Raw genomic sequence first — 14,349 nt, 5'->3', positions numbered from 1 at the left:
AACAGGAGCATTTGGAGGCCTCTTCTATCCTCCAGAGCAAGTGTCCCTCCCTGCCTGTGGCTCCCAAACTTCAGACATTACAATGCTCCGTTCCATGGCTGCCCACATGCCCAGCCTCCTTCTTGTGCCATTGTCCTGTCCCTTCACCCTTCCCCAGGGTCATCCGAACCCTTGATGCATGCGGACATCATGAAGCCCTCAGAAACTGACCTCCGCACATGCTGGCACACACAGGCCAGGCTGACATTCTAAGGCTCAAGACTTGGAGGGTTCCACTGCTAAGGAGTGTCATGTCGCCTGGGTCCTGTGTTTTGATTTCACCCAGCTGCGCCTGTGTGCATTTAGACTAATCCTGTTAGCTGGCAGGAGCCGGGCCACCGCTGTTTATCAAGAGTGCTTGTGCAGTTCAGCTTGATGTGCAGCCTCCTTCCTGAGCACCGTGGAACACGGCCGAGTGACAGTCTCTTCAGCTCTCCCCAGCCTGGGGGAGAAGTGGAGGGCCGTGAAGAGATGACTAGGCGCCCCTAGGCGCCCCGACTCTGCCCTGCAGAAGGAGGTGTAACATCTACCCACCCACTACCCTTCTCTGCCGCCCTCATCAGCCCCTGCCCGGAACCACACTTTTACCACACCCAAGAGACTCCTGGGCCTGAGAGGTGCTGAGGGGACCCTGTTACCCCTTCCTTGGAGGAGCTGGTAACAACATCTGTCCACTTATAGAGGTATGCCCTGCAGGTGAAACTGGTGTTCTTAGAAGCATTCTGCCCTGCTGTGTTAGCAGGAGCCAGCAGTGAGGATAGCCTGCTGATACATTTGGAGATGGTCTGGTCCCTCTTAATAGCATGTCCTTTGACATGTACATATGACCGTTCATTTCTTCATCTGCTAACTGGGATAATCTGCCCCTCATCCATTCAAAGGCCAAGGCCTACAAAACAGGTTCCTGTCTGTCATTTGCACTTTGTTTAAATACAGGAGCCCAAGTACCCCAAGCTGATTTCAAAGTCAGTATATAGCCAAGGATGACCTTGACCTGTCTCTGCCTCTCATATGCACCGCCATGCCCGGTCTATGGAGTGCTGGGATCAAACACAGAACTTTGTACACAATGAGCAAGCACTGTACCACCAGCCTTTTGTGGGAGACAGGACTTTGCTATGTAGACCAGGCTAGCCTCAAATTACAGCAAACCCCCTGCCTCTGCCTACAGAGTGCTGGGATGGTAGGTGTAAACCACCACGCCCAACTTTCCTTTGTAACCTTATCATGTGCATTATGCCCACAGTGAGTTGAGGGTAAGGGACTGACACCCTCAGACACCTGGTAGGAAGACTGAGGACAGAGGGTCAGCAACCATCCAAGGCTAGACTTAGTCTCATTGCCTCCAAGCCTGTCACATAATCTTGAGGAGACCTCAAGGTCATTTATGACCGTCATCTGCGCAGGGTCATCACGGTGTGATAGCCTCTACCTGGAGGCAGTGGGTGGAACAGAATACTGCCCTCCACAAAAACTGATCAGAGAAAGTGTTCATGGAGGGGATCCTAGCAGCAACAAGCACCCCACCACTGAGGGATGCCTTCCTGACAGAGACCATGAGTGTCACCAACAGGTCTGGAGTCAACACTTAACCCCGCTCTTCCCCGGGTGTACTCAAAGGCACCTCCTCCCAGAAGAAAGTTCCAAGTTCCACTTACACTCCACCCGAAATGACCGTGAGCAATACCACCACTCCCCAGTCTCCACCGCTCCCCAGTCTCCACCGCTCCCCAGTCTCCACCGCTCCCCAGTCTCCACCACCCCACAGTCTCCACCGCTCCCCAGTCTCCACCACCCCCCAGTCTCCACCCCCCAGTCTCCACCACCCCACAGTCTCCACCACCCCACAGTCTCCACCCCCCCAGTCTCCACTGCTCCCCAGTCTCCACCACCCCACAGTCTCCACCGCTCCCCAGTCTCTACCACCCCACAGTCTCCACCCCCTCAGTCTCCACCACCCCACAGTCTCCACCCCACAGTCTCCACCACCCCACAGTCTCCACCGCTCCCCAGTCTCCACCGCTCCCCAGTCTCCACCACCCCACAGTCTCCACCCCACAGTCTCCACCCCACAGTCTCCACCACTCCACAGTCTCCACCACCCCACAGTCTCCACCACCCCACAGTCTCCACCGCTCCCCAGTCTCCACCGTTCCCCAGTCTCCACCACCCCACAGTCTCCACCACCCCACAGTCTCCACCACCCCACAGTCTCCACCGCTCCCCAGTCTCCACCACCCCACAGTCTCCACCACCCCACAGTCTCCACCACCCCACAGTCTCCACTACCCCACAGTCTCCACCACCCCACAGTCTCCACCCCACAGTCCCCACCGCCCCACAGTCCCCACCACCCCACAGTCTCCACCACCCCACAGTCTCCACCACCCCAGTCTCCACCGCTCCCCAGTCTCCACCACCCCCCAGTCTCCACCGCTCCCCAGTCTCCACCGCTCCCCAGTCTCCACCCCACAGTCTCCACCACCCCACAGTCTCCACCACCCCACAGTCTCCACCGCTCCCCAGTCTCCACCGCTCCCCAGTCTCCACCACCCCACAGTCTCCACCGCTCCCCAGTCCCCACCACCCCACAGTCTCCACCACCCCACAGTCCCCACCACCCCACAATCCCCACCACCCCACAGTCCCCACCACCCCACAATCCCCACCACCCCACAGTCCCCACCACCCCACAATCCCCACCACCCCACAATCCCCACCACCCCACAGTCTCCACCGCTCCCCAGTCTCCACCGCTCCCCAGTCTCCACCCCACAGTCTCCACCACTCCCCAGTCCCCACCACCCCACAGTCTCCACCACCTCACAGTCCCCACCACCCCACAGTCCCCACCACCCCACAGTCCCCACCACCCCACAGTCCCCACCACCCCACAGTCTCCACCACCCCACAGTCCCCACCACCCCACAGTCTCCACCGCTCCCCAGTCCCCTCCACCCCACAGTCTCCACCGCTCCCCAGTCCCCTCCACCCCACAGTCTCCACCCCACAGTCTCCACCGCTCCCCAGTCTCCACCCCACAGTCTCCACCGCTCCCCAGTCTCCACCCCACAGTCTCCACCACCCCACAGTCTCCACCACCCCACAGTCTCCACCACTCCACAGTCTCCACCACCCCACAGTCTCCACCACCCCACAGTCTCCACCGCTCCCCAGTCTCCACCCCACAGTCTCCACCACCCCACAGTCTCCACCACCCCACAGTCTCCACCACTCCACAGTCTCCACCACCCCACAGTCTCCACCGCTCCCCAGTCTCCACCGCTCCCCAGTCTCCACCGCTCCCCAGTCTCCACCACCCCACAGTCCCCACCACCCCACAGTCTCCACCCCACAGTCTCCACCCCACAGTCTCCACCCCACAGTCTCCACCACCCCACAGTCTCCACCACCCCACAGTCTCCACCACCCCACAGTCTCCACCACTCCCCAGCTTCCACATCTTACACTCAGCTCAAGTTCTGATACAGCTTTATCTCTCCCTTTAATAGCTTTCTTTTTTAATCATTTATTTAAATTTATCTTGTATGCATTGGTGTGAAGGTTCAGATGCCCTGGCACTGGAGTTACAGACAGTTGTGAGCTGTCATGTGGGTGCTGGGAATTGAACCCAGGTCCTCTAGAAGAGCAGCCAGTGCTCTTAACCACTGAGCCATCTCTCCAGCCCCCTTAATAGCTTTCTTGCTGTAGAATACCATATAGTTCACTCATTTAAAATGTACAGTTCCAGGCTGGGAGGTGGCTCCATCAGTAAAATGTTTGCCTGAGCTCACACTTCCAGAAGCCGCATTTCAAATGCCAAGAATGCTGGCTCATGCCCATGATGCCAGCGATGAGGCAAATTCCCGAGATTCTCCTTTGGGTTGTGTTTTGGCTATTTGTATCTTCCCTAGCAGGATGGACATCCAGAGCTTTTGTCCATATTATATAATTGGACACTTGCCTTTTACTAGCGAGCTGTGTTCCTTACGATTTTTGGATTGCAAGCCCCTTGGTTCGGATTTGATGTCTAGCCGAGCCCAGTCCCGTAGTTCAGGAGGACAGTCACAGCTCTGGCTTAGAATGACTTGGGCTCAATTTTTCCTTCAGATGCTGAACACTGGGGTGTTTATGATAGACTCATCTACGGAGCAGGAGGAGCCACACATAGCAAGCAGCTTATACAAGGCTCCCGAGTCTGCTTGGTGCTGGACTGTTTCTTTGTTATTTTTATTTTTCATACAATATATCTTATCATACTTTCAACTCTCCCAACTCCTCCCAGATCCTCCATATCCACCCAATTTCATATTCTTTCTACTCTCTCTCAAAACAAAACAAAAACAAAATGAAAATCAAAACAAGACAAAGAAAACCAATTAAGACAAAGAAATACCAAAATAAAACAACACACACAACACACACACACACACACACACACACACACACACACACACACACAAAGTGGAGTCCATTTTGAGTTAGCCAAGTACTCCTGGGCATAGGGCCTACCCTGGAGAGCAGTTGATACCCCAGTGTCAGTCCATTGAAGAAAACTGGTCTTCCCTTTCCTAGTAGGCATCAATTGCAAATGGCCTGTTTTTTAATGGCTGGGACTGTTTCCACCTCCCCTCTCAGAGCTGTGGCTTTGTCTGGTTTGAACCTTTGAAGGTCCTGTGTGCTGTCCCAGTCTCCGTGAGTTCATTTATCTACCAGTCCTGACAACTTCTCCCCTTCCACGGAAGCAGATATGGAACCACATCATCCCTACTTGGCAGGTAAGAAAACCGAGCCACTGCGGACTTGCTAGGGATGGTGGTATGGTAAGTGGCAGAACTGGAGCCTGAACTCCTGTCTGTGAAACCTCAGGGAGGGGTCCCAAAGCAGACAACCAGTGAGTCAGTGAATACCTTCCCCGACGGAGCCCCCACTGCCTCGCACAGTAGTCCGCTCTGCCGTAGGCCGCCTCCAGCAGCCACGGAATTCTTCATTGTTGAGCAAAGACTATCTGTCCCTATCATAACCTCCTCCCATGGGGCCGGGTTCAGCCTTCTAGAGGACACCGGGTGACAGACAGGTGACACCGGGTGACTGACGGGTGACAGGGCAGATTCTTCCCTACTCACACTCAACCACGCCTGAACCGGGCTGAGTCCAGGGAGTGCTGCTTCCCACAGGCCTATGGAGAATACCCAATGTGTGCAGAGAGAGCGAGGGACATGAATCCAGCCTGCAACAGGAGATGGGACTCTGGTCAGTGGTGAGGTAGCCCTGGAAACCTGGCAGCTGCCAGCCCACTTACCAGGACCAGGGCCCAAGCCTAAAGTAGTGGAGATCATGGCTGAAGGCAGGGGTGGGGGGGCTGGGGAGGTGGGGGGCGGGTACTCACAGGGTTTGCTCATGCTGGTCACACTGCAGTCCTGAACTTGCTTAGCTTTTTGAGTTGCACCACTTTGGAGCCAACCCCATCTTGACTTTGAGGCACATATGACCCTCATCTCAGTCTATGGGGCCAGGATGATCTTAGAGGGGACAGTAACGAGCAGTGAGTCAATGCCTAAGTGTCCTAGAAACACCCACCCAAGGCAAGAGAGACCCCCAAGCCCCAGACCAAACCTCCAACACCTACAGCCTCGCTTTCATCTCTGTAAGATCACTCCTGGGGTCCATGGCAAGGGCCCACATGGGAGTTCCTCTCCAGTCCTTGAGAATTCAGGCTCAAAGAGCATGTAGTCACCCCCAGGATTGAATGGGCAACAGGCCAGGCCAGGCCCAAGCTGCATTCTGATAGCAGCAGGAGTTCCCTTTGCCTTGGGGAAAATCAAGTATCATCGGTCCAAGCTGTACCTGCAAGTCCACATCACATCTGAAAGCCTGCGGCTGGAGGACCATCAGGGTGGCCCTCCCTGGGGATCCAGCCTCTTCGAGGAGCTTTGCCACCTGCATTGCTGTGAAATGGGTTAGTGACCCAGGCCTCACTCACCAAGGTGTGAGGATCTATGGGTTTTTCAAGCTGGTCTCCAAAGCTTACACGCTATTGAAGCTATCTATGAAAAACCCAAAATTATAGACATGAACAACAGACGATGAACGGTTGCTACAGACCAGGGAAGAGGGAGGAAAGGGGACATTGTGGCTTGGATTTTTTTTATATATTCATTTTTGTTCCAATTTTAATTACCTGTATATGTGGCTTGGCAGGGAGGGGTACACGCACATGGGTGCAGGTGTTCTAGAAGGACAGAAGAGGGCGCCAGCTCCCCCAGAACTGGAGCTACAGGCCGTTGTAAGCTGTCTGACATGGATGCTGAGAACCACACTTGGGTTGTCTGCAGGAGTACGAAACACACTGAGTCATCTCTGCAAACCCTAGTTTGGATCGTGACCATCCCCGAAAACTTAGGCACTGACAGTCTGGCTCCCAAGCAGCAGCGTTCGGAGTGGGACTTTGGGGAGGTGACTGATCTTGAGGGTTGACCTCATCAGTGTTAATCCATCTCATCCAGGTTTAACTTTCTCATCACAGTTTAACAGGCTGTGGGAAGGGGGTGGGATCTTTAGGAGGTGGGGAGCCCTGTTGGAGGAAGAAGGTCATTTGACCCTGCCCCTCTCCCCCTTAGCCCTCGTGAGATGAGCAACGTCCCCCATACATGAGATTCTAGTCTCTATCACAATTGCTGCCACCCCCAAACCCCAAAAGAAGTATCCAGGGACTGAAACTTCTGAAACCATGGGCCAAAATAAAGTTCTCCTTTTTAAGCTGGTTTCTCTCATGTGTTTTGTTACCGCCATGAAATGCCAACTAACATGGGGAGCCTGTGAAAAAGTGATCCTTTTCCAGCGGGATCCTTTGGTGAGAAAGTTGCCCTGTGTCTCGGCCATATCAACATCAGCATCCTGGACACGATCTTGTGCTGTTTTGCAAAATGTTAATATTGGAGGAAAGAAACCAAGGGCATCCTGGGTCTCCACTGTTTCCCATGGTGACCTGTGGGTTGTCTCAAAACAAAATGTTTAATGCTTGTTTGTTTTTTAAATGGGAGTTACTGAAACAATGTCAAGCAGGGAATAACAATCTACGACAACATTGCCTATTCCCCAAGGGCTCCTTGACAAGATATGTGTCCTGGGAATTTGTGTCAAATAAAACCATCATGGCAAATGAGGAGAGAGGCCAGGTAGGAAGAGCCTGACCATAGGTTTAATATTTTTATTTCTGTGCCTGCCATGAGTGCTTAATAAATGTAGAGGGGGATGAATGAATGAATGAACGAATGAATGAGTGAATGACAGAGTCAGTGACCTGGTGATCGCTCAGGAAATGAAGTGGGTCTAAAGTAAAAGGAGTTGGGGACTAAGCCAGCAGCACCCTCCAGCCTGGGTGAGCCAGCCCAGGTCCTCACTTTGCCTCCTGCATCCAGCACTGGGAGCAGGCTGTGTGTGTGCCTATGAGGACAGCAGAGTGATGCACTTTAATTAGTGCGAGAGTAAATTACATCGGACGAACAGAGCCCCGGCTCCTCCCGACGGCGTGGGGAAAATGGAAGCCTAGCATTTCCAATTTAAGGTTTAGTTAGATAATGCCTATTGGTGCCAGTAGATTACAGAGTGGATATTAAATCCTGCAGGATTTGGGTTCGGAGCGTACAAATGGAATCCATAAGTAGAGGAAAGCAGCCGGAAGGAGCTGGCCTGCTGTCCTCAGCTAATGAGGAGCCTTGCTGTGGCAGAGCAGCTGGCAGAGAACTAAATCCCAAAGTGTCCACTCACAGACGGGTCTGGAGGATACAGTCGTCACGGAACGGCTTTCCTTACTTGCTCCTGAGCAGGCTTGAGTGGAAAAGGGATGGAACTGAGGAATCTGCATCTTTCCCCATTTCCTCCCTCCAAGGCAACTCCTATGCTACCTTCAAAACACCTCGAGCATCTACTTGGATTCCTGTGTGAGCTGGAGGATCCCAGGCTTCCCCTGGCATTGCATTCCCCATTGGTTCTCCTAGACCTTACCTGTCCCTCACCTCTCACCCTCAGGAAAGGTTACTCTCCCACACCCCTTCCCCGGGCCCAAAGCGGTACCCGAGACACACACACACACACACACACACACACACACACACACACACACACACACACACACACACTACACTGCACAAATGGCGTCTCCATCTGATTTGTATTTCCCTTTCAGGGTACTTTTGAATACATAATATATTCACAGACTTCAAAAGGACCTCAGGAGAAAGTCCCCCTGCTGCCCTGCTTTGTGACTTCCAGATCTACCCTGGGGACAGCTATGGTCCTGGGTGCCTGTCCGGGAGTCATTCTCCTCAGCCAATCCAGTGTGTCTATGCTTTTCCCCCTTCCTTGGCAGAACAGCAGGATTCGACAGACACTGTTCAATCTTCTGTCTTCGCTTCGAAACTTTCTGCAGAGGTGGTCACTATGCAGAGGACAGTCTCGTGTTTCCGCTTGTTTCTAAGCCAGCCTCTGCTCAGAGAGAATGGGAGCAGTAGCCAAGGATGGACCCCCGGGGTCTTACTTTTCTTTCAGCTGGTGCACAGTGGTTCCTCAGAATCCAAGAAGGCCTGGTTCCAGGATGCAGTGGATACCAAGTTCCATGGATGAGCTAGTCCTGTGGAGAAAACAGCATGTCCTTTATACACAGCATCTAGATGACTTTCAATGCCTTAGACGATACAAACGCTATGGAAATAGGTGTCAGATGCTATTGTTTAGGGACTAATGACAAGATAAAAATGCCTACACATGTTTAATGTAGATGCCGTTTTTTTCAAGTCATTTTCTTTCCCAGTTGCTCAGATGCCCGGGTACAGATTCTGCAGATCCAGTGAGCCGGCTGCACCAAGGTTGATTGGCATCTTTTGATAGCCTCTGTGGTATTCCTGGACCAGCAGGCTTTGGGCAGCAAAAAATGAGCCGCCTCAAGAATGTGGACCCTGGGCTGAGACAAGGACACCAGCAGGGCGCATGGGCCTCCCCTAGAGTGGAGATGATGTCACACACGCTCAGCGTGAAGGTTCAGGCTCAGGGAAGGTGGATGGAGCAGCTTATTAGTCTGAGCAGGATAAACTGTGTAAATTAATTACCCCCGCCACCCCTGCATGTAGCGGCTGGCCCTGCACTCTGGGAGAAGCCTGGCCTCTGTCCCTCCTGCAGGTTGGTTCTCCTGCCAGATGCAGCTCAGGGGACCTGTGGCTACATGCCCATGGGGGAAGGAAGGGCTCAGGCTCAGGCTGGCCACAGCAGGCACAACCGAGCAACACGTAGGAGACAAGCCAGGCCTTTGCCGACGTGGGGAAAGTTCAGTTGCCAATGCATCGCTGCAAAAGCCGTGAGCAGAAGCCAAAGGCGAGGGGAGGAGGGACAGGGCCACCCTTGTCCTGTGCACCCCTGACAACAAAGAGCAAGGCACTTGGTGCACCAGCGCCTGCTTTTATTTAACCCTCACACTGAGGCACAGTATGAGTCCCATTCTGCAGACAAGAAGACTGAGGATCAGAAAGGAAAAAAAAAGCATCTTGTTCTATTGACCCAACATGCTCCTTCCCATGCAGGCACAAGCAAGGGGTGATCTCTGCGATCTTATTCTCCTTAGCCCCTGGCAGTCCAGACAAAGCACCCCTCACCGGTGCTAGCACCCTTTGCACCTGGGACCTGCTCCCCCACTTGCTGGTCCTGCTTATGGTCCTCCACCGCCTGCAGCTACTTCCTGCCCAGCATGGGTCAGCTTGCTTGTCTGACTGCCCACCCACCTCCACAGTGGGGCTCCTGGACGATGTCTCTCCAGCTGTCTGGGTTCCTGAGGTGCTCTGCACGCAGCCTGTGCTGAGTCCTCCTCTTGGAGCCCCTCCCGTGGAGACAGCCACTGCACTTGGCCGTCAGAGCCCAGCACTTGCCCAGAGCCCAGTTCCGCATGTGGTTGTAATGGAGCCTTGATTCCTGATGGGCTGAGCCCTGTCCTCCTCACACAGGGAACTCGACTGCATGCCAGGCCTGGTTGGTCCCTCCAAAGCTTCCTGCCATGGCTCTCCACAGGGCTGTCTCCTCTTCAGAGAGCTCACCTTCCACAGCCTGGATTGAACTCCCTGCTTACCACACTCCATCAGCTCACCTCCCCCCAGTGAAAGCTTGATTCTGGTCTCTCCCACTCTGCAGCCCCCCACCACTCCCGTGCCTACCTCTTGCCATGGCTCCAAGAATGTCACCCCTTGGTGTCTGACAAGGATTGATTACGGTGCCCAGCCCCCACGATCCACAGACACACAGCTACTTGTGTAAAATGCTGTGGAATTTGCATATAGCCCACGCACATCCTCCTGCACATTTCAAATCTTCCCATTACCTATATCTGATACAATGTAAATGCTATGTAAATAAGTGTATTGTTTGGAGAATAATGACAAGGGAAAAAAGTCTCCATGTTCCGTACAGGTGCAATTTTTTTTCCATAACATTTTTAATCCGTCTTTGGCTGAATCTGCCGATCCGGAACCTCAGCTACAGACAGCCTGGAGGGCGGGCTACAATTATGAATGAATGGAGTTTTATTCTCTGGTCTCATGTCTGTCCACAATCCTGTCCCCTCAGTGAGACCCCTGTACATCTGTCTGACCTGGGCCTAGGAGATAAACCCATCGGGTCCCTCCCATATCTCTTAGCCATTGGTGACATGGCCCTCACCCTCAAAATCATCAGAAGCCTTCTGAACACAGGTATCCCTAGGCAGCCCCCCGCCCCCCACTAATGAATCAGCTTCCTGCAGGTAGGCTTGCAGCCCACCAATTCAGCTCCACCGAAGGTCTTCATGTAACAGTGGACCGACCTTACGGGAATGAAAGACTATGCTAAGGACTGACTGGCCATCAAGGAAACAAACAATAACAACAAAAAACAAAACAAAACAAAACGTGCGTCCGACTGATATTAATGTATTGATAACCATGAATGAGCACAGCAAAAGACCTTCTCCCGCTCCCTCCTTGTCTCCTTCCCTCCCCTAGAGCCCTATCCATCCATCCCGGTGAATCTCAGAGGCCCTGGACGTCCTTTCATCACCTGGGAAGAGTTGAGCTCATGTACCCCTGTAGAATCCTCATCTACCGGCCCCAAAGGGGCCAGCCCACAGTCCCCTCTTCTCTCCCTTAGCCTCTTCTGGGCCTCAGCCTTGGCAAGGTGATGGATTCCGAACCAGAAGTTGGCACATCCACCGAGTAATTATTGTTTATCTCCCTTGTTTATGTGGCTGAACAACAGCTCGTTTTCAAACTTAATAGTCAGTCCTCAGGAAGACAAAAACTGCCTCGGTCACTCTTGGGAGACGGCTTGAAGACGGGATGGGAAAGCAAAGTCGGCCAGAGGGCTGCAGAAAGGAACCTGGTATGTCCGCAGCCCCTGCTCAGGCCAGTCCTGCAGATGCCCCACTGCAGAGCCCCCCAAAATGGGCATCCTCTGCCCAACCTGCTTCCTCTGGGCCAGCTACAGCATGCCCTAGTGGGACAAGGGGCAAGCCCTTCACTCCTGCTCAGGCTGCGGGTTTGCCGTCCAACAGTACGCACCTCATCAAACAAGAAGGGCTGATTAGCTAATGATGAGGGAGTCGGGGAATCAGGCTGGCTCCCTTTGTGGAAGAACTGGCTGAGCAACCCAGGCCGTGCCGCGGCCCCCCCACCCACTCCCGCCGCCGCCGCCCCAGCCTCAACCTCAGCCTAGGCAGAGAAGCCCGGCTTTGTGCCTATTAACTATGATGAAATGCTGCCACCTGCTGGTCAGTTCTAGAACTCCAGGAGCCTGAGTCCAGGAGTTCTAGAGCTAAGAGATTGGTTCATCACCAAATGCAAAAGCTAAAAGAAGAAAAAAAAAAGAACCAGGTGCCGTAATCCCAACATGTGGCAGGAAGATGGTGAGTTCAAGGTCGTTCTTGGATACATAGTGAGTTTGAAGCCAGTTTGGGCTACAAGAGAGTCTCCAAAAAAAATAAAAAGTATTCTGAAAGGTAAAGTGTATGAAATTATGAAAGAATATATAACAGCAACCAGGTTGGGATGTTGTCATTGTTCACTTTGTTGCTTCAATGATTATAATAAAGTTACAATCTCTCGATTATTAATCACTTGTTTGCAAACAGGGTTTTGGTAGAAGTTCTTTTTCCGTGTAGATGGGACAACTTGTCCAAGGTCAAGCAATTGCCATGTGGAACAGCCAGGATCCTAGCCCAGGCCCAGTGGCTCTGACTCTGCACTCTCACCTGGCTCCTCCCATGCAGAGAAGCCCCGACCCATCACTGTACACCTCCCTGGGTCCCCGATACCCTCCTCTTCCACTGCCTTGCTCAGGAGATGGTTTGAGCTCCCGAGCCTACCCGTGTGTGAGAATTACTGTTCCAGGACATAATGGTATTGTCCCTCCGGGATTCTGCTCTGAGTCCTGGGGGCCCAGAGAGGCCCAAAGATTGTAGAGCCCCAGCCTTCTCTTCTGAATGAAAAGGCTTTTCCTGAGTCAAGGACTCAAGGTCTGGAGGTCTGAGTCTGGGATGGTCAGATCTAAAGGAAAGAAGAGGTAATTGGGCTGGGGAAAGAGAGCCCTGGGGATGGGCATCGGCTACCTGGATTCCAGCCCAGCCTCCACCCTAGTCCCCACCTTGACCAAGCACATCTCCCAGTCCCTTCCAACCCTCTTTGCGGTGACAGCTGAGGATGGACGCCAGCAATGACGGATCCAGTGGAAACGCTGGGAAAGGCTGGACCCAGAGAGGGTAAATAGCTCGTCCAGGTACAAGGAAAAGACGGCAGGGCCAGGATGAGAAGTCAGGTCTCCCAGTCGCCCAGCCAGAGCTTCCTATCATCCCCAGTGCAAGCCCGTCTTTCCTGACTGCTAATAGGCATTCCGTGTCCTACCCAGAACTGCCTACAGCCCAGAGTCTGAGAGGAACCTGAAGTGGTAAACATCCTGCTTCTGGGAGAGACACTTCCCCTGTGTCGGGACCTGCCACCGGTCTGTCATCTTCTCAGAGGGAGGTGGCCTGGGAACCGAGAAGAGAGGGTTCCTGGTTGCTTGATAGTCACAGCTCCAGAGACGGTGACAGTGATGGCCTGGGGAGTAGGGGTGTGTTCAATGACGCTGCCACCTGGGTCCCAGCAGAGGGCCCCGGGCCGCCACGCTGCCCTCATCCTCCTTGCCTTGTCTCTGGGCCGTGGGTGACAGCCCTACTGAGGGTAGGCAGTGGCTCAGGCCCTCCCTGACTTTCCCCTGGAGAACTCTGGCTCCTATCCCACCCCCTCCTCTGCAGCGGGCAGTGGGGGCCCTCCAGGACTGGGAGCCACCTGGGGGAGCACTGTTCTCAGAGCCTGGGCATCTCTGGAGCCTTCACTGCATCCCAGGTAAGCACAGGTCCCAGGAAAGGTCCATGGACTTCATAGCATTAAGGACACAGGAGGTGACCTGCTGGGCACTCCTTGGGGTCTGTTACTTAGCGGCAAGATTGGCGCTTAGGGAGCAGCAGCCAAGTGCAGGGAACGCTGTCCTCTCGGCTCTCATGGCATGGCATGGTCCCTTAGCAGTGGCCCGGGACCCCTGCCTCTCCTGAGCTCTTTGAACCTCCTGCGCCCCCCCCTTCTCCCTTCTAGCTCTCCTTTCTCCTGGTTCCCAGGGGCCCCTCATGGGAGGCCTGGCTACTGAGATCTGAAAGCCCCTCGAACCCCATAGGCAGAGGGACAGAGAAGGAGGAGGAGGCATGGTGCTGCCCCAGGCAGACCAGCTGAAGCTAATCAGCTCTTCACAGTGTGTGGTGTGTGGTGTAGTGCCCCCCCCCATTGCCATTTTGACAGCCTGGGGTAGGAGGAAGAGTAAGGACCATTAGAGCTAAGACGTACGATGTCCAGGCCCCACCAGGGGAAAGCTTGCCAAGTTTGTACTCTCTCTGCTACATCATGCTTCTGTCTGGTTTGATCACCTCTTCCAGGAAGCCCTCCATGACTGTCCCTTAGGCCTCTCTGGGGTCCAGGGATTTGGGTGGTGTCATTTCCTTCCTCTGAACCCCAAGCCCAGGACAGTGTTGTCCTAGGGGAACAGCCTCTGTTGTGGCCTCTGCCACCCAGGGCCCCTCCATGGAGAATATCCTTGGGCCATGCCTCTGGTCCATCTCCTCCACAGAGCTCAAGTCACTAGCTCGAAGCACCCATGGAAGACCCTAGCGCATGGTGGCAGAGGATCTGACCACTCGCAGTGGCTCTCGGGCGACTCAAGGACTCCCCTGGCCTCGACCTTTTGTGTTCAGTGTTAATGAAAGTGTGC

Source organism: Peromyscus maniculatus, chromosome 7, assembly GCF_049852395.1.
Source record: "Peromyscus maniculatus bairdii isolate BWxNUB_F1_BW_parent chromosome 7, HU_Pman_BW_mat_3.1, whole genome shotgun sequence".
In the NCBI taxonomy this organism is placed as follows: domain Eukaryota; kingdom Metazoa; phylum Chordata; class Mammalia; order Rodentia; family Cricetidae; genus Peromyscus; species Peromyscus maniculatus.
The sequence above is the reverse complement of the archived record's forward strand: the minus strand, read 5'-3'. Positions refer to the sequence as shown.